The following is a 26,305-nucleotide window of genomic DNA, read 5'->3' as shown; positions in this document are numbered from 1 at the left end:
AGAGAGAGAGAGAGAGAGCGAGAGGGAGGGAGGGAGAATGAGCGAGCGAGGGAGGGAGGAAGACATGAGGAGAGACGCTGAGCGACAGGCAGATGGAGAAGCATGCGAGGCGAGCAGCAGAGAGAGACAAAAGCGCGTGGAGAAAGTGCGGCGTGCCATGTGCTCAGGTAGTGCTCACTCTTTACACATCAACAACGCAACATGCATTTGTTTTCAATGCTTTTCTTTCTCTCTAATTGCATCCCTTCTTCTGCTACAAAAAAATAACATGATAAGGTAGGACAGCCTCTTCTTGCCTGTCAGCATTTCTAAGCGTTTGAGTTGCATGCCGAACTTTTATTGTTCATTCACGACGGATGACATGAATGTGGTTTTATTACACACATTCTTGTCTTTCTGTCGTTATGAGCACGACCCTTGAGATTCCACATTTTGCTGTGGGGTTGTTTTGTCTCTGTGGGGATTGTAGTTGGTCCGCTAAACGAAAATGTTGTTTTACTGTGTGTGTGGTTTTGTGTTAATTGATGATGTGTTGTCTTCATTTGTGTGGCACAATCCCTATATCACTTTTCATGGTCTAGACATTGTTCACCAAGGGGACATTTTGGCTGGAAAAAAGTTAGGTGTGAGCTTTCACCCTATGTGTGTGTGCGTGCGTGTACGTGTGTGTGTGTGTCTGGATTTGCAGCAGCCACGATGGTGCTTGGTAGAATATTGGCAAGCCTGAGGAATGTGTGAGACTTCACCCCAGATCTCTTTGTTCCCTCGCACTCATTCTGCCTTTTTTCTCATCTTCTTCGCCTTCTTCTGGGTCCAGGGTTGCACAACACACACACACATGCACTGACACATGCACACGCACACACACGCACACACAAGCACGCATACTGGAAGCAACTTTTGCAGAAAACCAGTCGCAACTTCCCGCTGGCGGGAGAGATATGCACGGAATGTGATTATCATGTATTTGGGTTTAGCATTTTATTGCTGCCAAAAAAAAGAGGAAATCAGCCGTATGCCCGGTGTGAAATGTGTGTGTGTGTGGTGGGAGGATTGGGAAGGGGATGCGGTGGGTGGCTCATGAGCGAGCGCTGTTTGGCAGTGCACGTGAGTGTGTGGGTGGCTGTGTGGGTGAGTGGGTGCAGAGCTCTCGTTGAGCCAGAGCACATATTTGAAGTGTGTGCATGTGTACGTATGTGTGTGTGTGTTTGTGCGCACGCGCATGTTGATTTTGCACAAGGGCCAAAAGCATGCCTGCGTTTAAAAAAAAAAGATTGCATGATTCACAAAATTCACCTTTAATTTACTTATCATGATTTGTTTTTAAACGGCTTTATTTACACATGCAAACTCAAACACACATTCACATGCAGTTGAGGTGCCTGTCAAACCAAAAGTGCATTCCGGAGCTCTCACACACACACACACACACACAAACACACACACACAGTCGGAATGGTGGGATGAATGCGGGGAAACTTCAGCTGAAACGTGAGGACAAAAGGCAAAGGGGGGACATTTAAGAGGCTTTAACTCAGAAGCCTGGGAATGAGGGAGGAAACACACACACACATGCACACACATATATGTACACACACATACGCATGCCTTTGCACACAGGCCAATGTACAGCTGTGGCTCCGAGAGGGGAATTCCCAGTGAAAGGAGACAGTGAAAACACCTCGGCCTTCACACGGTCTTCCCGGGATTGGGAGCAAGTTGACAAACAAGCTAGGAGTTAAAATTCGCATGAAATCATCAATGGAATCTATTTGACCTAACTGCAAAGACTATTTTTTTAATGATAGCTTCAAGTTAATGCGACTGTCCCTCGACGTCCACCCTGCTTTTTTTTTTTTTTGTTATCAGGAGCTGGAAAGGCAGCTGCCTTGTCAGGTTAGGCGATCCCGCGTTCGCACGTTTGTCATCGGTCGACTTTGGTGTACTCCGATGACCCGCGACTGACTGCCCGACACTCGTTGCTGATGATTTATGCTAACCCGGACTCGATATTATACAGCCCGAAATATTGGTATGAAAAACCCTTGAAATTTCTAATGGCGTTGCAAAACATCAACATCCAAGTTAATATTTTGTTTTAATTACTTCTCCTAGCTTTTTATTGTTGTTTTAAAAACTCTCACTTTTACTTTTACATGGTTGCATGTCATCCTGTTTCTCATGTCGTCTATGTTTTCTATCAATGATGATCTTATTTGAGCTCTACTGGTATTTTATTTTTTATCAAATATCATTTCTTGTGCTTTTATTGTTTTGTACTAATTGAAATATGATCATATCTATGCTTGCATTTGTTTGTATCATGCTTTCCCATCTGTCTCTCTATTTCTCGGCACTACGTCTGACATGATCCTTTTTTTTTTTTGCTAAGACTCATATCATCTACGGTTTTATTTTGTATTTGAATCCATGCAACATTTGTTCTTTTAAGTCTTTTCGTGTGCAGATCTGCATCCAAATACAGATTTGATTCGTTTTTTTAAAAAGGCTCATTCATAACATCTCGGTTCTATTTTTTTCCTTTTCTCTTGTGACATCCAATCAATATCTGATTTTGTTCTGATTTCTCAAATCCTCTCGTCTTCTTTATATATAGTTTGTCACTGAAGTCCATCTTTAATGTAATATCTGATCGCTTTTCCATCCTGTCATCCAACGTATGCAATCCCGTAAGGGTTTTTGGCTTAATCACCATTTCTCTGCTCTGTTGTTTTTGTTCCCTATCATCCTCATTGTTTTGTTTTACATCATCATATTTGTTTGATATTTGAGTTTTTAACTGAGTGTTATTTGTTCTCCTTTACTACTCCATCTACTGTATCTCTTTTCAGATATTCTATTCTTTGCTGTAAAACTTAAATGACATCTCCTTTTCTCTGCATTCATTTCCTTTTGCTACTTCATTTGATTTATCAATGTGAAACTTTGATGGGGTGTGAATGACACCTTTCTTCAGCTTGATGAGATGTCAAATGTGTTTTCCAGCAAATTAGATTCAATCTTCTTTGAGTGATAGGAAACAAAGCAGCTATGTGGTTTTCTATTGAAAAAAAAAATCATCACATTGATGAGCTGACAAAGGATTTCAATTAGTCAGTGTAAGACTGAGAATAGTACATTGAGAATATGTTGCTGGGGCTGTTGAGAAAAATACCCTAAACCCTCCCCTGCACTCATTTCCAGACAAGTGTGAGCTACTTCAAAATGAATTCAGAGAATTCCACATCCTGTAGCGATAGCGTCGTCGGCTTTCTCCGCCGCTTTTTGTCTCGTACTAGACGCCCGACGATATGCGTGCAAACGGTGGCGATTCAGAATGAGAATGACAAGGGGCTTAAAAGGGAAAAGTCACGAATTTTTGGTGAGGCATGACGGTAAAGCCCCACAGCAGGTGTATTTCCCCTTTGACGCCATCACAGCAGGCGATGATGATTTTTCACTTTCACTTTGAATGAATTACTTACACAGATGATGGTGTAACTTGCGCCAGGCATCATCGATTTACAGTTAATGCTCCAAAAAAATGTAGATATTTGCAATGTTTTTTGGAGGGGACAAAAAACAACTTAACGAAAATGTCAGCTCATGTGATAGTAAGCATTTTGTCGGTATCTGATGACGATCTGCACTAACTGCCAATTTTACCTTTAACAAACAAATAAAATTCTGTGTTTTCATTTATGTACAATCAAAACAAACTTTGCATAGCGACACATTTATGCCACGCATTTCTAGTCGCCGTTAGAAATGTCAGTCAAACAAACCGCTTCGGAACAAGGCATTGTATATGGTCTGAAAATGAAAAGAAAAAAACAAAACATCAAAATACCTATATTGAAGGACCCTTTCATAGGAGTCCAATGAAAATCCTATCTGTCCACTATATGACAATTTTGAGTTTTGTCAAAGCAACCAGTAAATGCATTTTTGGATGATGCAATGCGAATACAAAACAATGTATCCTCAACTGCCCTTGAAAACACATTGCGCTTCAGACCACACATTCCCCATTTCGCCTATTTTAAGATATCACTTCGAGTCTTTGATGGATCATTTATGAAATAATAAGCAATCCTCAGAATAATAAAATCATAGTCCACCTCTTGAGGAATTGTGAAATACGCAGACAGTTAAACAATTTAGACCCAATATTGCAAATTACTGCTGCAGAATGGAAAACAATTTTGCAAGTTCAAATGTTCCGAGCATTTTTTTTTCCCCTTCCTGCATGTCTTCACCCAGATGTCATACAGTGTGCGTTAATGTGTGAGGAATGAGATTCACCTGTCTTGCCGACAGAGTGATGATGAAAGGAATTTTGCAAATGTCTCATGGACTTTGGTATGCTACCGGACCAACCAGACACTTTGACAACTTATTTATATACAGGGAAAGGTGTGGAACAAAGTTGTTCTAATTTGACGTATCGTCACAGCTCTGATGCAATATTCCAGCATCAAATATAAAATGTTCCATAAAATACGAAGCTACACCTGGTTACATTTTGATAAAGAAACAAAAGCAAGTTAGTTTTCTCTTATTTATTTACATGTATATCATGGTGCGATTTTGTTTTAATGTATTGATTATTGCGCAATTGCTCTATTGTGATTTATATATATATATATATATATATATATATTTTTTTTTTTTTTTTTTTTAAGACTGATGCAAGTTCGAAATGACAGTGATAGTGAAACTTTTGGTTGACTCTTTAATAGGCTATATTGTGGTTTGATTTTTTTTTGTTTTTGGAGTGCACCAACTTTAGCTGTGCTACAATTTGTTAATACGTTGTTTATGTTTTGTTTTGGAAGCGCGGCGAGGGGGTGCACCAAATTTGTCGTTGAAGGAGGTGTGCGGCTCACAAGAAATTTTTTGGGGAAGGGCTGTGATATACAGTATGGCTGGCTTTGTGGCATTTTTTTTTTTCATTTTGATGGAGAGGGCTGCACCTGCTCTGTTATGATGTAAAATGAGGTGCATGGCTTAATCATGGGCTTTGTTCTGATGGTTTTTTTTAAATGTTTTTTTCCAAAGCTTAGGAGAGTGCTAGAGCGCCCCTCTTTAACACAGTTCAGATATTTCTTTGGCTGCTTGGCTTAAAAAGAAAACACTGTGATCAAGAACATATTATCGGCGCACCCGTAGAGGCTTTGTTTGGTTGTAGCATGTTTTATTACTTTTTTTGAGAAAGGAGAGGTGTACTCCAAATGGAATTAAACATTTAGGAAAGGTTGCAATAAATTGAGCGACCATGCAATGCGACCATCTTGAGCTTTGCTTTTGCGGGCAAGAATGGTGGTGCGCCAACGCCGTCGGGATGTTGCATGTGTGTGCACTGGAAAAGCCTGCAGTGTATCAAATGATCCTTATAAGCTTTGTTGTGACTTTCTCTTGTATTTGTGTGTATGTTTTTGCGCTTCACAGATCCTGCAGTGCTCCATTTGCTGAAGGTGTCTGAGCTAAGACCAAAGACTACAGGTACCCCCACCTTTTTATCAAATCATGGGTGCACGGCTTAGCCATTTTAACATAGATCATATAGATTTGACTTGCTTCAATTCCAAGTCCAAATTGAAAGTGTTCTTTTTTAGTTGTAACCATGTTTCCGCTAATTTATGTTGAAAAGGAGAATACAAAATTAATGAATTTCCAACCCATGTAACTTGGACTGGCTTAGTAGCGGACAGACTCGGCGGGTCAGGACCTCGCATGGCGTTGGATGGAGAACGAGTGTTCCTGGAGCCCGCAGAGTGGGAGCGGGCTCGCTAAACGCACGCCTACGCGCAAATGTGAGATATTCTAATGAGCAATCTGGCCCCTTTCACAGTGCTGCCATCCCACAACGTGTGACACCCAGCCAATCATAAGGATCTCACCGCCTCAGTGTCAGGACAGGGTGGGAGTGACGTGCCCCTCCTCCACCTGTTCTTCGCGAATGACCCTCACAGCCTCCTGTCCTGCTGGTAAGTGCCACACAAATTATATGAATTTATTATTCTGTGATTTTTAAAGTTTGTCAGAGTTTATATAAAAGCACAGTTGAAGTTGTATTCACTGGTTGTTCTGTGTTATTATGTGGTTGGTTGGTATTTGCAAAAATCAGTGAAACTGATGATCAGATTGTGTAATATTTCACATACATAAAATAGACCAGATAGGAAGTAAATGTAAAAGCAAATTAGATCCGGATTTGTAATACTAAAATACTAAACTTTCATTTACTCTGAAAATATTTGCCCATTTCTTCTTGCTTGAAATTTTGTTAAATGCTTCGTCAGAATTGGACATTATGATTGTTATTAATAGAATTTTGGATGTGGCTCACCAAATTGCATGCTTAACGTAGTGGTCCATAAGCATAGGACAGTGTTTCCTTATCGTGTGTGCGTGTGTGAGCCAAATGTTACAGTAGCAAGAGTACACATGCAGTGAGTGTAGCGCCCACACACTCCCACGTGTTTCCCCTCCATGATCCCTTCACATGTGCGCACATGACATCATTAAAGAGGTGCTTTAAAAATCAGCATGGGTACCGCATGTGGGCTAGAAGTGTGTGTTAATGTGTGCGTGGGTGCATGAAAAAAAAAAAAGGCTCCAGAGTTGCGGGTCCGTGCTGGCTGTGTGTGCGTATGTGCGCGCCTCGCCCCAGGCTCTCTTCTGGTCCCGGGCCGGGCTGCCTCCCACGCTGGGGTACGGCCGGGGTTGAGCAGAGGAGTAGGAGGAGGAAGAGGAGGAGGCGCGCGGTTGTAGAGGTGGTGCTGGTGTTGTTGTTGTTGAGTGGGCCGGTGCTTGTGAGTCAGCCCCCCCCCCAAAATGAGAGAATGCCGCTGGATGGCTATTTGATGCAAGTGCTGGTGGAGAGGAAAAGAACTCTTTTTTTCTGACCATCAAGATTCCTGAACAAGATTGCAGAAAGTGCCTTAATTAGGGCGTATCATGATTTATTAACATTATAATCTTGGAAATGGCCTGCGATGTAGTGGGGTGCTATTTTTTTTCTGTGTGGTTCTTTATGTACTGCAGACATTTGCAGTCCATTCACAGCCTGTTTTTTAGACGGATGAGGCTTCTGCTGGAACCACTCGTTCCTTTTCTCACCATTAACTGCTCCTCGTTGGGGACAGTCTAATCTGCCGTGAACAGCATGCTCACATGCCGCATTTGAGCACATATTTCTATGCAAAGTCGTAAGCAATCAGGAATGACATCATGGGGACGAACTGTGCCGGGTCGCTGAGACGATTTCACACGCGGTTCCTCGTCCTGCTCGCCCTCAGATGTGACTTTTATGTGAGTTGGAAACAACTATTTCAACAACTGTTGAAACGGAGGGGGGGCATGTTTTTTATTGAACAGCAGTGATTTGAAAGTTATTGGGATGAGGATGAATTTGTGGGTGGCCATGATCAGAGCTGTAGGAATTGCAGAATTTACGCTACGATGCCAACGTATTCGGTTGCCTTCTTTAGCAAGCTACTTCTGAGGGTCGCAGACAAGTAATGCATCAAATACATATATATTGTTTCAAGAAGCGATTAATTCAGTAATTCAACCAATCACTTGACTTATCTATGAAATTTTATTCAAATCCTAGGCTATCATTCAGCACATGAAAGTATGATGTTGCAAAACAAAAATAGAGACGTAATGTATTACCCAACCGAATCTTATTTCTTTCTAAAACTGTAAATTCAAATTGACTCTGCTATAAATTTAGTTAATCCAGTGTTTTAAATTTAACAAGGCAAATCTGGGGTTATAATTAGTCGAAAGGAGGACATCCAGGAGTCAACAAATGTTCTCATTTTTATTGTTTCATGCGTGGCTACAAAGTCAGATTGTGACAATGTGAGGAGCACCCAAAAGAAAGAACTCTTTCATCGAAAACATGTGTGTAATTGCTCTTTGTTTTTTTCTCGATACAAGGGTTTTACATTTCTGTGTATTTCGATCAAGCGTTCTCAGAAATGGAAGTCGGGCACAGGGCCAGCGTAACCCTGTGAGCTCAGCGGCGGGCGTCCGTGGCAGCTTCCTGGGTTGCACCAGTCGTGAAGATAATGGAAGGTGGTTCTCGGGAAAGTCGCAGGGAGTCCACCAGTCTGGGGCGTGGATGTCGGCGCCGGGGGGAGCGGCTTGGGAGGGAGTACTGAGGAAGTGGTGGATGACAGCATGAGCGTGCAGGGGCAGGGTCAGGTGGAAGTGAGCGCAGGAAACGCCCTTCGAAGCGCTCACGCCTAGCGTCATGACATCCGCTCTCCACCAGGGGAGCCGGAGAGCGACGCAGCGGTCCTCGGAGACCACGCATTCCTAGCGGCGTGACCCCTCACCGCCTTGGCAGCGCTCGCCGCTCTCGTGTCCTGCGAGGCAGCACAGTCGCTCATTCACTCACTGGAGATGTTTTCCCTCTCGCACCTCTGAAGGGAAGAGGAAGAGGAAAGGGGGAGGACGGAGGAGGCGGGGGTTGTGCCGCAATGACGAAGTGGAGCGTCCTTGCTTTAGACGAGTCACATTGCCATCACACCTCCACTGACAGTGTTGACACTGTATATTGCTTTAAAAAGCCTTTGTAATTTTCAGACACAATTCAGACTGACTAAACTGTCTCTTATTAAATCTTATTTCCTTTAAACTTTTGTTTTTTTTAATTTTCCAGAAATTAATTTATTATAAGCAGGAGTTGTTGATTTTGAAGCAGATAGAGGAATTTTTGTTATTGATGACCTTCTGGCACTTGAGCATATCATTAGCATTCTCCAGGTAGATTACTTTTGTTGCATGTCATAACTCTTTCCTTTGATGACCACGTACAAAAAAATTGAAGGATTCAATTGCAACTGTAATTTTTTTTGTTAACATTTTGCATCTTTTTTCTGACTACGTTAAAACCAAATCCATCAATCAATCACATATTATTTGGACAGCATTACATTTTGGATTAAATAAACCTGACGGGGGGGTCCACCCGGATAGATGCAGCCCTGCACAGAGCAGATCTTCACATTCAGGGTGTGGCAACACCTCGACTTTTTTGTCACCTTCTCCTTTCATACTGCCCCAACATATGTTTTTTTATAGCATGGCTGTGTCAAAAGTTATTTTTGGTGCATGTCATGGCCTCTGAAAGGCCATAGTTAAAACACCCACCTCTGGTTTGCCCTTAATAACATCAACTAATGGTGCGGAACTGTGAATTTGGCATGACCAAAATATGCCTGTAATAAATCCAGTAATATCAAGTAATGGTGCAGTTCCAAGATTTTTCTTTTGTCAATAATATCATGATGTAGCATCATATGAGTATTCCAATGTTATGAGTAATCCTCCCAGGTCTTGGTGCAGCTAGTCAGATTTTCTCTGAAAATGATATTGATGTTCCAAAAAAGACGCCTGCGGAAAGTAACAAATATTTTGTTAAGTTTTGATTACTTTAACAATAAGAATTTCATTCAGTGTCGTTTGATGCTGCTTCAGGGTTGTTCACATGTTCCTGGTCCAACAACTTATCCAACATGACTCACGCGAAAGAAATGTAACCTTTTCACCCCGTTTATCACCTGTCCTAAAAATGTGAGGGTGGGAACCATTCAAACATGCCTGTGAAGTGATGGAATGAGATGTCAATAGAATTTACGGGTTCAAATATCATACTAATTAACCATGCGCAAAGATGTATGAGGACCGCAGTCTGCAAACATAACTGAACAGAACTAGTGTGTGTGTTTTGGGGGTGGGGTAACAAAGATCTCTACCACAAAAAACTTAAATAATTATAGAAACCGTTACCTTTAGTCATATTTGAGATTAGATTTACAGGGTAGGCTAGCTAAGAAAAAGACTATAATCGCAAGACATAGCAAACTAGCATTTCAATCAGAATGCTTCCATTTTCCACTCAGTTTGTCATATTAAAAATAAATGTTTTTTTTTGTTTTTTTAAACTGGAGTACTGGAATGGGAGTTATTGAATGTTTGATGTTTTCATAATTTTCTGAAGACTTCGTATGCGGGTGTTAGTGACAGATTGGCAGGTGGAGAAACGGGAAATGAATGCTCCTCACTTACGTGACAAGTTTGTGGGTTGCTGGGCAGAGGCGGGTTGGGTCAGAGCCAGATTTTAAAAAATAGACCCGTGCAGGAAGCTTTGTTGGCCAATAATATCTGGGCCCCAAATAATCCCTGGGCCAGACGTTTGATACTGCCAGTAATTTCATTATTTTTGTGTGGCATGAAATACATGGTGACATTATTCCTGAAATCATGGAATAATTCTCGTGTCACCAAAGCACATCACGGATGAAACTGCAGCGTTTACAGTACCTGCTTCTGCAGGGTTATTAGCGGCACTCACACAAACGCACACACACGCACATGCATGCTGGGGGAGTCAGGGTCAGACAGACAGCAATGGAGCTAGCGCAAGTCCAGTGGGCACAGATAAGACATGCAGTCATGCCTCGCCAGCGTGACCATGACATCACAGTTGGATTGAGTGCTTGCGACAAACATACTGGCCTAATATAGTCAGTGTGATTCCTTCGGGCATGCCCCCCACCCCCATGCCCCTTATGAAGTTAACACCACAGTAACCCGAATGGCACTCAGCAGAATACTGACCACCACCAAGGTGGGACAATATATATATAAAAAAAATAATGTAGATAGCCAATACTACCCTGCAAATATAGGTGGCAATAATGTGCAAACTGGTTTCTAGCTGCCAAACAAATAAAGACTCTATGGGATAGATGGTGATCAATAAAAAGCTATTTCTATATCTCAAAATTTGCAGCAAAATTATTATTAAAAAAGAAAAGTTTCGTAGTTGATCATAGGGCTCTACGTTTGGCATCTTCTGTGAAATATTTGAATGATACATTTTAAAACGATCACAGAATAACTTTCTCAAATGCAGTTGATCAGCTTTGTGTTCACGGAAACAAGCCCATGGTTCACACTAAGTGCGTGTAATATAATAATTCAGTTTGGAAGTCAGGCACGAGAAAAGGACAAGACAGCAAGACTGAGCTCGAAAATCGTTTCTTAACAGCTCGCTTCCCAAACATCCCAAATATTTTAACGTCGTCTTTGTTATCTGTTGCATCCCACCCACCCCTCCTTTACTTTTTCTCTGTTGTTTGAATTCTTTGACCTTATCTGCCTAAGTCTTGTTTATCTGCGGCCGTGTCACCGGCACCTCTGTCGGCCGTTAAACTGCTCCCCGAGCACACCGCGACAGATTTCCCAGGCTGCTCGGCTGCCCGAGTTCACACCTTTTTGTCCACAGGAATCTCAGGAATCCCCAGCTTCCTTTCCATTGTGTGCGTGTGTGTGTGTGTGTGTTTGCGCATGTGCCTATGTGCGTTTCTGTGTGTGGCAACATGAAGGAGGGGCCCCCGCCTGTTGAAATGCACATCTCCGCCATTGTATCCACCCTGAGAAAGCGAGCAGGGAGCTCTCACAATAGGCTGAGTCACAATCTAAAATGGCAAAACTGCTCATTTATGCTAGCACAATCAAAAAAGTTTTTTTGCAACAAACCTTAGCATGAATTTAAGCGTCACTTTTAATGGTAAAGTCCAAAGAATTCCAACTGATTCATATTTCCCAGCTCTCCACAACTGATAGTGGCTTGTAGCACAAATATTATTTCTGCATTTTATATAGATGTAAATAACAACAAAAAATGTCCTTCATAATTAGTCCTTGATATGTGATACCAGCAGTGATATGAAAAATTACAGGCAAACCTAAAACAGACCATTTTTTCCCTTGAAATATTGTTTGGGTGGTTTATAATATAATTTCTAATATTCATTTTATTCATAATAATTTATAATGATATAATTTAACTATCTTTTAAAAACACCATTCTGAAAAAAAAAATACTAAAGAGAGTGAGGTACTGCAATAGTATTTTAGTCCTTGTGCCCATAATCATACATGAATCAGGTAGCCTTGAAATTAGATGAGAATCCGTTAAGTTCATTTCCATCCTACATCACGGGGCATGCAATGTGACTATTGAGTAGATTGTGATGGGTGGGAATTTTTCAATTTGCTCAAACAAAGTTAAGCAAGTCTAAAAACACGTGACTTTACACTGTGAATTCGAGGGTGGTGACATTTGGTGCAGAACCAGCAAAATTGTCTTGAGAAAATCAATTGAGGAAAATCAATTCACCTTTGTACATTTCAATACATACAGGAATATTGGCATCATTTTTGCCTGCATATTTTGAAACGAAAGATGCCGCAACAGAAGCTACAAGGATAGCAAACCTGTTGATGCTTCACAAACACAGATGCTATGCTGACAACAGCAAATTTAGCACCACAAAAATACTTGCTCTTTCCCATAGTAAATAAAAAACAGGTGTGCTTTAAAAGAAATAGTCGAAACTTTCACAAGTAACTGCTATTTTGTACAAAATCCTTCTAACTACCGGTGACAGAGTGCTGAATAATAAGGGACCGAAGAGGGCGTTTATGTGACTCCTGATGTTTTTTGGCAGCTCCGGAGTCATTTGAGCCATTGCGGTCCTGACTCATCTCCCGTTCGAGCGCTGCCTGCTGCCACAGCTCAGCAGCGCCTGTCGGCTCCGACGCCGAGCAACATGCAAACACAAACCCGTTCATTCATCGGATCGACACGCGACAGGCCGTGATTCACGCACACCCACTCGCTCCGTCGTCACATCGAGCCACGCCGCGCCGGGGGCTTTTTGCCAAAAATCGGATCACTGTCGAGTCCCGGCCACAGAGTCTCTGAAGTCCACACGGCACCCCGCATTGTCAGCCTTTGTGCTTACTGCTCATAACTCTTAACCAAAACAGCCTATCTGTATCTAAAATCATCTGCGTAACGTCCGTTATCTTTTAAAATACTTTTTATCTCTTTCTATCCCGCATTCCTTGCTAGATTATTGAAGGCAATTTTATACTGAATTCATGACAACTGCACTAAATTATGAATTTCAAACATGGCAACAATACAACCTTTTATTTGCAGCTCTGGTTTTGCCTCCTCCTCCCCCAAAAAAGAATATATTTTAATTTAAAAGAGAAAAATTCATACATTTACTAAATCACAGGTGTCAAACTAAAGGCCCAGGGGACAGATACGGCCCGCCACATCATTTTATGTGGCCCGCGAAGACAAATTGTGCATCAAATTCGTGTGTCATTACTAGAATTGCAAATTGTCTTCACTTTTAATAATATCTTTTTTTTTTTTAATATTTGACCAGTTTTTACTCGTCTGATTTGAAAGCAAGTTTTTTGTCAGTTTGTTTTGTAGCTGTATATAATATGAGGTGCTCCTACATTTATTTGGGTTGACAGTCAGGCCAAGCCAAAACAAGGTTTATCCCAACCCGAGACTAAATTACACCATATTTCTTCTGTTCTTTGTAGTGTAGTCATCGCATAGCTGAAGATGACATTCGCCCGTGCACTCAAAAGACTGAGTGTTAGTGAGGCGAGTGTTATTGTGAGATAGTGGTGACCGATACGTTCTTGTGAGAATGGGCTGAGAACATTACATCATAGAGTTGCTGTGTGTGACAATTGTGATTAAAAATCAATGGTGCTACACATTGGGTCGGGACCTCCACAGCCACATGACCGCAATGTAGCCAGGGTGGGCAACAAGTGTAATCTGACTTTCATGACTCTGTCATTCGGAAGAGGTGTGAACATTCAGATGGAACTCATAGCTCAGGACTTGTTCTTAAGGCGGGAAAATAATTCTGGCTATTTGGGTCACATGTCCTGGGAAGTGAGTCAGGGAGTGTATTTAAGAGTTATGAATGAAACCGACAAAGCCCATGTGTGTGTGTGTGGCAATGTGTGTGTAACATGGGTGCAGCAGCGCAGCCTTTGATGAGTCACACGGCCTCCTGTGAGTAAGCGACCAGCTATGTCATTCCTGGAGGTTTGAAACGCCCACCCTCCGCCCTCAACCCCCAAGAGCCAGCGAGTGGGTGGAGAAGGGCGGGTAAGGGTGTGGTGAGGGTCTGCACTGTTCGATAGGTGTGGTTGGCAACGATGGCGTGTGTGGGGTTAGAATGGCAGGAAGTAGGCAAAGGCTGGCAGAGGATGGGGGTGGGGGACACACACCAGAGGCGAGGACCAGGGTTGTCCTCAGGTCAACACATGGCAGGGACCTCCGCCCGTGTCGTTGGCTACTTCCTATTCTTTTAATGATGTCACTACTTTTACATTGTGGTCCTCCGCATCCATGGATTTGTGGTCTCTCATTAATCCACGTGACGAAATTCAGGAGCTGAGCATCAGCGTAGGTGTATAATTCGGTGCCGCTCAAAATGGATCATTTGGCCTTTCTACTAAAGGTTGTTGTAGTGGCTGAAGACCCCATCCTCTTATGTAGCCCTCCACCCTTCAGGTCCATTTCCACAGGCATCCCAACTCTTTTGCCGGGGGTTTCCTGACAATATACACACACACACACAATCCCCCCCTCCCTTCTCCTTCCTTCGTCTTCCCTCCTCTCTTTTTTTTCTCAATGGATGTCCTCTCTCTAACCTCAATTGAGAGCCGTGTAACAGGACACTCCCCTTGGCCTGCCCCCCCCCCTTTTTTTTTTCTTTTTTTCATTTGAAGAGCCATGCTATAAAGAGAGTGCCGGAGCACTGATCCAGAGTGTGTGTGTGTGTGTGTCTGTGTGAGAGTGCGCAAGAGAGTGTGTGTTGGGGGGCCGAGTGAGGGAGATAGAGAGGAAACATGTGATAGCGCGACTTTGGCTCATGGAGTTTTAACGGCTGCGATGTCTCCAGAGCGCTGGGAAAGCACCTTTAGCCCAGAGGGACACACACACACACACACACACAGCATACACACACACGCACACACACACACAAACACAATATATATATATATGTGTGTGTATACATACAGACACATACACACCCATGTGTGTATGTGTTTGTGTGTCACTGTGAGCCTGTTACTGATTACACTTAGAAGAATGCAACTGCGGGAATAAAAGGCAGACAAGTGAAGGTTTTTTTTTTTTTTTTGAAAGCGAGAGTGTGTGATTTGTCCATGCGAGGATGTGGGTGAGAACTTGTTACCCAATCGCGTCTTTCCTCTCTCTCTCTTTTTCTCTCTCCTCCTCCTCCTCCTCTCTCGCCCATTGATGGACCAGGCAAAAGTTTAAAGAGTGACGCCGGAATCCCACTCGGAGGCAGAGGAGCACGGGACAGCGCCGGGACAGTATAAAACGGAGGACACATGGAGGAGATGACTGGGAGAGGAGGAGTGACTGGGGGTTCCCCTCTTCATTCCAAAAGTGCCCAAGAAGAAGAAGCTCGGTAAGTCAAAAAATTAAAAAAGAGAGAGAGGAGGGGGTTAAGAACTTCCCAGGGAGGAGAGTGCATGCTGCTGTTGATGGCTATCATATGTTCTAAGTTAAGCTTTACCAATGAGAGCCGGGTGTCTCCAAACTGAGGGTTGGGGGGTCGGAAATGGTTCGTTTTTTGATTCTTGTCAGTCATATGACCTGTCATGGCTGACATTGAGCGTGAGAGCTGATTCTGACTTTCGACGCCACAGATGGAGGTGCCGCTTCCTCTCTTGGTCATGCTGAACAGCCCCCACCCCGCACCCTCCCCTCTCTCATTCTTCCCTTCATTTGACACACATAGCGTTCATTCTGCTTGGCGGCAGTGGCGGCATGAATGAAGCGGCTGAAGTAGGAGGCGGGAGGGAGGAGGGGTTGTCATATCGCGCAGCTCCGACTCTTTATGAATGGACGCCGCACATGATTGGCTGTGCCAAGTTTTGACGTGCTTGTGTTTGGGCTTTTTTTGTGAGGGGCAGCGGGGGGCTTAGTCACCATCTGACCACCACTGTGTCTATTTATGTGAGCGTGTGCTCTCTGATGTTGTTCTTGCAAGAGTCTCACTCGCCGTGACTTTGATAACTGCGATTAATCATGTATTTTTGCGCTCCCTCTAACTTTTAAATATCGGGATGTTGATATACCGTCACTTCAGGTTGTCAGTGGAATTACTACCTACTGAATTGCACAAATTGGATTGTTACGTGTGATGTGTTGTCCCAGCACTTTGAACGTCAATGGAAATTAGCGGTGAGATGTTTCACAGGAATCTCGACGAGATTAGCATGGAATCTGTCCCCCATTCCCTCCTCCAACACCCCCCCCTCCCTCCTTCCGTGCCTTATCAACACTGCCTTATGGAATGAACCCTGCCCTGTCCCACTTGGCAGGAAGCAGGCCCGACGCCTTCCTGCAGCCACACATTCAGGGAGGAGGGGAGAGGAAAATATCAATTAATACACTTGGATTATTTGGTGCATACAAAAATAATTTTACAGTAGGAAAATGAGAAGGGTGACAAATCACGTGGTGCGGGATTTTATTTATACATTTTAAAGAAGTCAACCCCAACATTTTCTTTTCAATAATATGTGCTCCCACTAGTGTAAACACAGGATTCTGATTAATATTGTGTTTGTGAAGTGTGAGTTAAGTAGCGCAATTCACCCATTTTTTTCCATCTCAAGGGGTGACGATTTTGTTACTCGATGTCGCCTGAAAATGACATCACAGTTGCCAGGTCTCCGGTCTCAATCACTAAGCCTTTATTGGTTGAGTGACCTGACATTTATTTTCAGTCGACATCAAGTCACAAAATAGTCGTCCCCCGTAATGGATAAAAAAGGTGGATTTTTCCTGTATGTAATTCATATTCCACAAACGAAACATTAATCAGACCATCATGTTTTGATTAGTTGGGTTGCACAGAAAATATTTTTACAAAGAAATCTTGGGAGTTGACTTCCCCTTTAGCAAAATGCTTCAAATTCAGTGTTACATCTGCTCTAGATCAGGAGTTGTAATATATGGGCCATATACGGCATGCCACAAAATTCTTTCAACAAATAAAACCACAAAAATTCCCAAAACACGCATGAATATAGGGTTACATCATATTGTATTTTATACTTTTATTATGGCCCACTGAGGACTATGTTTTCCTCAAAAAAGTTATATTCATGAAATGCAAAAAAAACAACTAAATAACAAATACTGATCACTTTTGGTTTTGACTATTTATTAATATAAATAATAGTATCGTATACAATATTGTTTATTTAATATTATGTCCCTTTTTTTCTTGAACATGATGAATATGGGGAAATAGTAAACGCATACTGGTGGAACAAATAGGTGGCACACATCGCGGAGCGACCAAACATAAGAGTCTATTTAAAATCTAATCTCTTGAATAGATGCTGCCCTTGCACAAGATCATATTTATTACTTTAATGCTCACAAGTATCCACCCTTTAATTTATCTGGGACACAGTTTACACACCTCTGTAGGTGCTGATGTTTTGGTTAGCAACCGCGTTGAAATGCAAATATAAGACTTAAGTGCAAATATTTGACGCCTAGTAAATTTGCGATCATCCACAAATAATAGGGCTAAATTGAAAAGTTTTCGGTTGATTTTTTTTTTCCCCCGAAGACATCTCTGTTATGTTTTAATGGCATCTTTGTTTTAACTACAGCGTTGTTAAACATACGCACTTTGCTATGTTGACTTTGTTGAGTCATCGCATTTCAACAATCAAGCCATAATTTACCTGTGGCAACCTTTCATTTGACCCACATTTATGCTCTCATTGACAAATGCACACACACAACGTGCTCATTGAAGGCTGTCACGGAGGTCATGTCTTCCTGACATGCCAAAAGTGTTTTTTTGTTTTTTTTTCCGAAGTGGAGTTACGCAAGTAAAAGTGTGCTCAGCAGCAGAACAATGTCAACTATATGAGCGCTCATTCCTTCCTTCGTTACTTTCCCTCACTTCGCTGGCCGCGTGACGCCTCGCTTGTTTATACAGCAACAAAGCAGCGCCACTGTTCTCAGGCTGGAGTTAAGAGCTCAGAGGCAACGTCACGTTACACTTTGTGTGTGCGTGTGTACGTGCATGCATGTGTGTGTGCATGTGTGAGTGAGCATGCGTGTATACATACAAGCACACACACCTGGCCCGGTTCCTCCTATGCTCATATATGGGCATAGCTTCCCCTACCTGGGCCCCACTCTGAATTCCAATAAGTGGTGCGTTCAAGTGTGTGTGTGTCCATGGCGGATGCACGTCATGGAAAAGTAGGATGAATGGGCGGACTGTTCTTAAGGTGTTCCTTTTGTTTTCTGAAGGTAATCAGTGAACAGCGTGACTCAGCCAGGTTGATTATTCAAAGTGGAAGCACGTCAGCCGGGATAGTGCACTCACCTTGATAGCATACAAGCTGACCGGAGCGTCGCAACAAAACGGTTATGCCTGCTGATCAGGTTCACGTTGGAATCAGAAAATGCAATCAGAGGATTGTATTCCCCAATTGAATCACGTGATAAAAAACATTGTCTCATTTGACCAAAGTGGTGTAAATAAAATGCAGCTTGAAATGCAAATAAAAATCGATAAATCTGAATGTGACAAAATTGTCGGTCCAGACAAACACACTTACACTTTGATTATTTTATCGCAGCATGTAATCCAATTTAATACGGTTAACCGGAAAAAGATCATGACAAGAGAGCAATAATCAAATATAGCTTCCTATTGCACCTATTTTGAATTTACCACCATCCCGTACCTATCTGCTGGGGATGACATGAGTGCCATTGGTCAATCAAAACTACACAACAAGCTCATGAGGCCCGTGCTGTACTTTGGTCTAACAAAAGAAACAATATGAGCAATCATGATGCAAGGTTATTCTCCTTTCTCCCAAACAGTTAATCAGGGATGAGCGAGCATAATTCAACGCTGATATGTTAATGATTTTCTCTAGCCCCATTATTATTCTAAAAGATTGCTTCCGGAGATTTTTTTTACATTTTATATCAAAGTCGTAGACTTTTCGAATGACAGGAAATTAAAATTTCCGTCCCTCAGATTTGATCATGATCTTTATGTTGTGTTTTAAACGTATTCAAATTTACCTCTGCCAAGATATCTGCCTTGACATATAGCACAATTAAAAAAAAAATCATGTTAAGAACAGCTCAAATAAGATAATCAAGCTGTCTTGGCTCATCTAACACATTTATGTTGACATAGCTGACCAAAGGTTCACATGCTCGACTGAGACTTTCACGTTGTGTTTGTGCCGAACTAGACCTCAACAAAAGTGTCCATGTGAACTTACTGACTGTCCAGGTCTTCTATGGTGCATTTATCAGTGTGGTGTTAGCATTCCGGGTGGAGGCAGGTCAGGCATCGGCAGCCAGGTTATGGCGCTTCAAACAGAGCGTGCATTATGGCATTATAGCCTCCACGCTGCCCTGTGTTGGGCCTAATGAAGCAGATTTATGGCTGCTAGGGCGCACTGCTGGTCTGAGCGTAAAATACTGTGACCCCCCCAAAAGGTGACGAGGGACACAGGACTTTCTTGTGACTGCGGATCGGTCCATCGCTCGTCTCAGCGTGTGTTTCTTCCCCGCTCCGGCCTTCCCTTGACTTCTTTTCCCATTTGCCAGGTCTTAGGAAGCATAAAGCAGCTTAAGGAAGAAATTTGCTTTTCCTTGCTCAACGTGCCAGCTCCTTCCCATCAATCCAGCCCCCTGGAAGGGCACGGAGAGGGGTGTCTGTACGCCGGGGTACGAGGAAGGGGCTCCCTCTGGAGACTCCTCTTGGCTCTGGGCTGATATGAGACTCTCAAGACCACCACTTGAACCATTTCGGGTTCAGTTTTACAGCGAGGCATTTCAAGCGAGCGTCACGAGAAAGAAGGAAAACAGACTTCACCAGCCTGTGTGGCACGACCATCTGCTTGATCCACTATTTTAGGATAGCAAAAACCTTTGGACGGGGAACAGAAAAGATCTCTGTAATCCTTCTTCCACCAGTCGGCTTCTCATAGACCTGAATATCTAATTGCTGATTGGCTGCTGGCCTAGTGGCAATCCTTGAGAGCACTTTGTAGAATTGACTCTCAGTTTAACCAACATTAACATGTCATTGTGTCACACAAGGATACCTTTTCATTTTGAAGTAGCACCTGTGTCTTGGCGTATATCCTATGGCTTGGCTTAAAATTGTGAATGCATCGTGAAGAAAATGTTATCCAGCCATATGAACACATACGTATTTCGTCGTGACTATCTCATCGGGATTCCACACTTAAAACTCATGCTTTACAGTCAGCCACTTTTGGTGTTGACAAAAACATCAATCCTGCTTTGATGAGGCAAAAATGTCTTCCAAGACAACCAGAACAGTCCGGTTACAGCCAATTCAGTACCCTGGGAATAAAACAACCTGGATGAATGGGAATTTTTAATATTAATAGTTGGACACATTTTTTAACCTGCAGATTTATGTCTACTACTTCATCTTCGATGATCCAAACAGTATGGTGGATACCCACAGTATTTCATTGTCAGTGCATCCCTCCAATTTTGTCTACAGCAAGGAACTAAGTAGATATTATTTGCAAATTTGTAATGAAATTGCTTGTTATTTAATAGCATCAGGAAACAATTCAGGAAAACATTTCAGCCATGCATTTAGCATTTAATAGAATGACAGATAGTATTATTGTACTGCAACCATAGTGTCTCCCAATTGTCAGTACCTCCCATTAGATTAAACAGTGACGTGGTTTGGAGATGAAGTGTACCACATGCAGTAGAGAAAGGGAATGCATCCACACCCAACTCACACATCCAACACACCCACCCACGCACACATGCCTACACACACACACACACACACACACACGCAAACCAATACCAACCAATGTCGCTTGCAACAAAAATGCAATGTACGTTTGCACACACACACATTCTTGTTCAGTGGTCACCCCCTACTTTGAGGCTGAGGCAGGGTAATGATTCACTTCCTCTTTGCTTCCCCCACAATGTGCTCTCGTGTGTCTGTTTGTACGGACTCGTGTGTGTGTGTGTGTGTGCAGCAGTTGCAGTTGTCACTTTGTGAATATGTGTGTCTGCGTGTGTGCAAATGTGGATGTGGTCAGGCCCAGTCATCTTCCAGGCAGCTCAGAGGAAACCCACATCAACTGCCATTCACCACACTCTAGGAATAGATTTGCCCAGTGCAGGCAGGAATGGAATGGCACGCCTGGCCCGCCCCTCTCCAGTGTGCAACTTGCAGTGCATCAAAAAAATCTGTTCCTATTATTTGGATCATCTCTGTAGCTTATTGATGTTGCCAAATACATATTATATATTTTATTATATATTATAATTACATTATATTACATTATATATATATATATATACAATTGTTATGTGTATTTGCATTTCAGCTAAAAAGGAAAAAAAAACATATTATATAAGTATTTGGAAATACATGTTTGTATTAGTTTCCCTCCGGCGAACCTCGACCTCAGGCCGCTATCACTACTCCACTCGGCACTTCCTTTGGAAAAAAACGGAACTGTTTCATGTGCCGGCATGGCAGAGGTGTCAGCATCACCAAAGCATGGAAAGAAAAGTCCAAGATAAGACGTAGCGAAGAGATTAGAACCTTTATCTCTCTCATTCCTGAGAGCAAACTCAGCCTTGACGATCTGGTTGAGTTAATATCACACCTGAACCTGCAATGCTGACGATATCTTTAACACAACAACTTTGTAAAGCATTCCACATTTTTTGTTGTTGTTGAAAAAAATGACTAAAGGGGCCCGGTGGGTGCAAAACTATATTTGTTAATTTCATAGGAGGAAAAGCAAACATTTATAGTCTTTATAACCCTGCAATGGGAAAATGGTTTTACAGCAACGATTATTACTATTATCAAAACCTTAATTTAAGCAGGTAAATGACCACTTGAGACAAAACATCTCTTTTACAACCTGGCCAAGAAGGAAAGTGAATAGAGAAGTAAATAGCAGTAGCACAACCACAGAAGATCAAATATTTATATCAACTGTCAGCAAAAATAGATACGCTTGTGTAGATAAAAGAAAAATTAGATTCATGCTTTTCATTTGACATTGACAACTTTTGATTTTAATAAAAAACAAAAAAAACAAGCATTAAGCCCAGTCGAATCTAATTCAGTATTCTTGTCCCACTCCAGTTCTTTGAGGCCGCCGATGCTCATTATAATGCCACAAACTACTGATGGACATATGGTCGTGTTGGTCATGTTGGAAATAATTGAATTGTCGTCAGGTTTTTGTCATTTTTTCTTTGGGTCAAAATAGTTTTGGCACAACGCTGCTCATAAATGCTAATTGATGTTGCCTGATTTGCGTACGAGCACAAGGCTAGCTGCGCGTTTGCCAATTTGCCTCCACCAAGCTGGGGGATTGGCAATAATTGAATTCGTCCATAAACACTCCCACAGCGATGCCGCCCTCCCTCTCGTAGACCCGTCGACCTGTGCTCACTTGTCTGTAAAATTAACAACTTCGGCTCTTACCCATTACATTGGTCACAAAAATTAAACCCATTGTGGCTACACATTTTGCCTCTAAAATATCGGGTGCTAACTGATTTCTTTTGTTTGTCTTTTGTTTCAGGTCAACACGTTCAAGCTTTTCCCAGACGTTAAGAGAAATATTTGTTGGACACACAAAGTCTTTAAGAGAGGTGAGTATTCACCTGCGTCGTCCTTATGTCTGTAGAGAAAAATCTTTGTTGTTGCTTTTGGAGTGCAAATAAAATCATGTCAACCATTTATTATCCATTTCATATATGAGTACATAATAATTAAAACTACATTATCATTATTTCTAGTCTTTTTTTCTTCTTTTATTATGCTGTATGTCTTCGAGTAGCTCTCAGTGCTGCCCAGCACTTTGCGGCACAAAGTGCTTCACTGATCTCTAAATTCATGCTTGCATTAGAAATATCCTAATTATTGAAAAAGTAACTAAAGAAACACTTCCAAGTGTCCACTGTTAAAGGAGTTAGCTTGGCCTCTTATGACATTCCATTGTAAGCTTTGAAAGCTTCTTCGGATATTCCTACACTTGTGCGGCACAAAAGTGCAGCGTGATAATGACAACGTGACCGAGAGAGAGCCTCCATGGCTGGAATGTGTCATTTGGGGAAAAGCCCGGCACATTTGTCCTTAATAAAAGCAACATTGGAATCAAGTGACCGTCAGCTATTTGATCAACGTGGCGGTCACAAGCTCTCAGGTATGCGGCGTCGGGCTCCTCACCTACGTGGGCTATTTTATTAAGAGTGGTTCAGTGCTTCCATTATGTGTCGTAGCTGGAGCCGGCATGGCCTCGGGGCTAATGGGAAAGAATGACAGGAATCTGCGACTGATAATGCCATGCTTGGAGATGTTCGTCAGCGGATAATCTCCCATATCCTTCCCCGCCCTCGGGCTGCGCTCCATGACTTGTATTAAAGGGATGTTCCGTGCTCTTCCCCTGCAGATGGACTCGGACCCGGATCCCCTGGCGTACGGCGGCCGTCATTTGCTCAGTAGGCAGTGTAGATCCTGTGTAGCAATCAGCAGCTACATCTGGCTACTGGGTCTCTGGCGGACCAGCCTACTTCCCGCTACACTCCACGCCCATTGGTGGCTCTGCGCGTTCCGAGCCTCCCCATTGGACAGCTGGTGGTGCTCCATCCTGTGACCCCCGCAGACAGGATGTTCTCTGTCACAACTCCACAAGGGGCCCTTGTCAAGGCTTTTGTCCGTTTGCACCATCCTTCTTTAAAGGCTTCCTGTTTGGCCTCCAGAAGCTCATCGATTTGCTTTGTCCTGAACCTGGCATACAATGTAGATTTCTGTGTGCTACTATTCTACAGCTACATTGTCTGCTGGGTTTCTGGCTAGCATTATAATCGGCAAACGATTCGTCAACCCCAATAACATCGTAGATGCGCAGAAGGTAAGCTAGTTATGATGTCACAAAACAGAAACATTCTTCCAATAAAAAGAAACCATTGAAAATGATTTGTGGCTGTGGGTTTCATTTGTTCAAGTGAATGTCTTTCTTAGGCATGAGCCTCATGTGATTCATTGAGCATTAATTCTTTTGTTTGTGTGGACTTCATAAATTGGACTGCAGCTTGATTTATGCTTGATCTATCCCCGTGGCTCCACCAAATGATATCATTTCAGCAACCAGGTCTCTCCATATGGCATCCACATTACCCACATTTTGCACCACCGTGCACCTTCGTAAATTTGTAACAAACACGGATGGTCCACGTGGGAAAAACATGGCAGAAGTGTAAAACCTGTTAGAAACAACAGTTTCCTGCTTCATTGTTTTCAATTATTTTGTTAAATCTCCTATAATTTCCGGACTATAAGACGCATCTAAATATAAGATGCACACAGACACACACACACACACACAGATCTTTTTTTTTTTTTTTTTAAATTCAATAATACACAACTAACCAATACACCAGACAAAAAACAATCAAGTAAACACACGGGCCAACACTACTGTCAATGTGCTGTTGAGAGAAGCGCGCAATGCAATGCGGATAGTGTTGCGGGGAGAAATTTGACGAGAGTTAGTACATTCATGCTTAGCACATTTCGCAGGGGTAGGTAGTCGAACCCTAAATCTGAGGTATTCGAGCGCAGGGGGGGGCCCCATTTCAACCCCTTACACTGAGTGCCAAGCAGGGAAGAAATGGGTATCATTGTTATAGTCACTGGTATGACTCGGCAGGGGTTTGAACCCACAACCTCCCAATCTCAGGGCGGACACTCTCCTCTTAGGCCACTGAGCTGGTAAACACTTGTATCGTAGTATAGCACTTATAGTCGTTTTTAAATAACGTGTATACCTATATACGCCTAAATATTGTTATCCAATATATCTACTGCAATTTCACATTAGATTGCAGGTTTGAAATTTGCTTTTAATATTATTATTTTTAATAAACATTTATGTTAAAACTTGTCTGGCGTCTTATTCCTTGTTTTTATATTCGCCAATTAAAACATAAAAATCAGACGTTTGGTTAACTGCTTTATATGACAACATGTGTAGGTACACTACACGAGGTTAACGAGGTGGCGTTAACCACTCGACCAGAGCCTGCTCGGAAACAAAAGGAGATTTGGTCCTATTGATAGGGTATCCATCCAAACATGTTGGGTGTTCAAAGTTTCATCGGATAGTCCGAAGCAACCCTTTCCACAGTAGTCACCATGACAGGCGACCACCTGGCGGCGTCAGTGTGCGGAGCGCCGTTGGACGATCAGCAGAAGAAGATTTGAATTGCCGGATGTGATGTCAGGGCTTTCGGTAAATTGAAGACAGGTGTGCTCAAGGGGAGTTATCATATGCAGGTGCCACCGAGCGTGTGGCGGCGTACGGTTTCTCAGGTAAGCTAGCAAATGTTTGTCGTCTCCTGCCGTTTTTTACGACGGACGCCGTGTTTGTTGCACGATTTTCGCGCTCAAGGGGAGTTCTCAACTGCAGGTGCCACCGAGCGCGTGGCATTTTCTCAGGTAAGGGAGCAAATGTTTGTCGTTTCTTGCCGTCTCTCACGACGGACGCCATGTTTGTTTGTTGGAGGAGTTTCACACGGCGACTGTAGGCGTCGAAGTTAACTGGAGACCGCAAGGAGAGTTTTCAAATCGGCCCCAAAATGTGTGCTTTGTTGCCTTTTCTCACAAGCTTTTTTTGTTGTTGTTTGTCGCAGGACTGTCTACTCTCGTGACTCGGCAACGTCACGTGTTTGTCTGACTATAGGAAATGTTAGTTTGACTCTAGTCAACTAAACCATTATTTTATTATTTTATATTATGCGTGTGCCATTTCCGTGTCATGCAAACTGGTGAATGTAACGAATATGTTACGTCATGTCCAAATCGGACCAAATCCATTCAAAGATGGCGCCCGCCCGCTCTCGTTCCGTTACGCAACAAGCCTTTGCGCGGGGGTTATTTTCTCCCGTTTTGGACGCCGCCAATCTGGATCATCTGTCTAATGTGAGGTGAGTTGTAGATGATGAAATTAAAATATGAATTTTAATCTTGAATAATTCTCATAATTTACTACAATGTAATTATATTTTTTCCAAATGTAAAACTCTACTTAGAATGTATAAATTTAAAGTATTAACAATAATTTTGATAAATTATCATAACTTACTACAATATGATTTTTTTTTTCGAATGTAAAACTCCTAGTATGTATAATTGTTGGTAAAAAATCATGCCATTGGCACTCAATGTCTATTTTTGTTGCAGTAATTTGCTTGTCTTTTGTAGCACTAAAAAGGCCGTCCAGCCAGCATCCTTCTATACAAAGCAAG

The 26,305-nt window shown here is 42.4% G+C and overlaps 1 long non-coding RNA gene across 1 annotated transcript; it reads left to right on the top strand.

The window, feature by feature from the left end:
• Positions 1-87: 87 nt before the first annotated feature.
• On the top strand, positions 88-23,975 carry LOC148394089 (uncharacterized). The gene is made up of 6 exons (XR_015859890.1): positions 88-167; positions 5,452-5,505; positions 5,855-5,990; positions 15,194-15,359; positions 22,579-22,648; positions 23,449-23,975. It is a non-coding gene; the product is annotated as an uncharacterized LOC148394089 (long non-coding RNA).
• The last annotated feature ends 2,330 nt before the right edge of the window (positions 23,976-26,305 follow it).

The sequence above is a fragment of the Syngnathus floridae genome, chromosome 8, assembly GCF_059516105.1.
Source record: "Syngnathus floridae isolate MCC-2025c chromosome 8, RoL_Sflo_1.0, whole genome shotgun sequence".
NCBI lineage: Eukaryota > Metazoa > Chordata > Actinopteri > Syngnathiformes > Syngnathidae > Syngnathus > Syngnathus floridae.
This window is presented reverse-complemented; position numbering and strand designations above follow the sequence as displayed.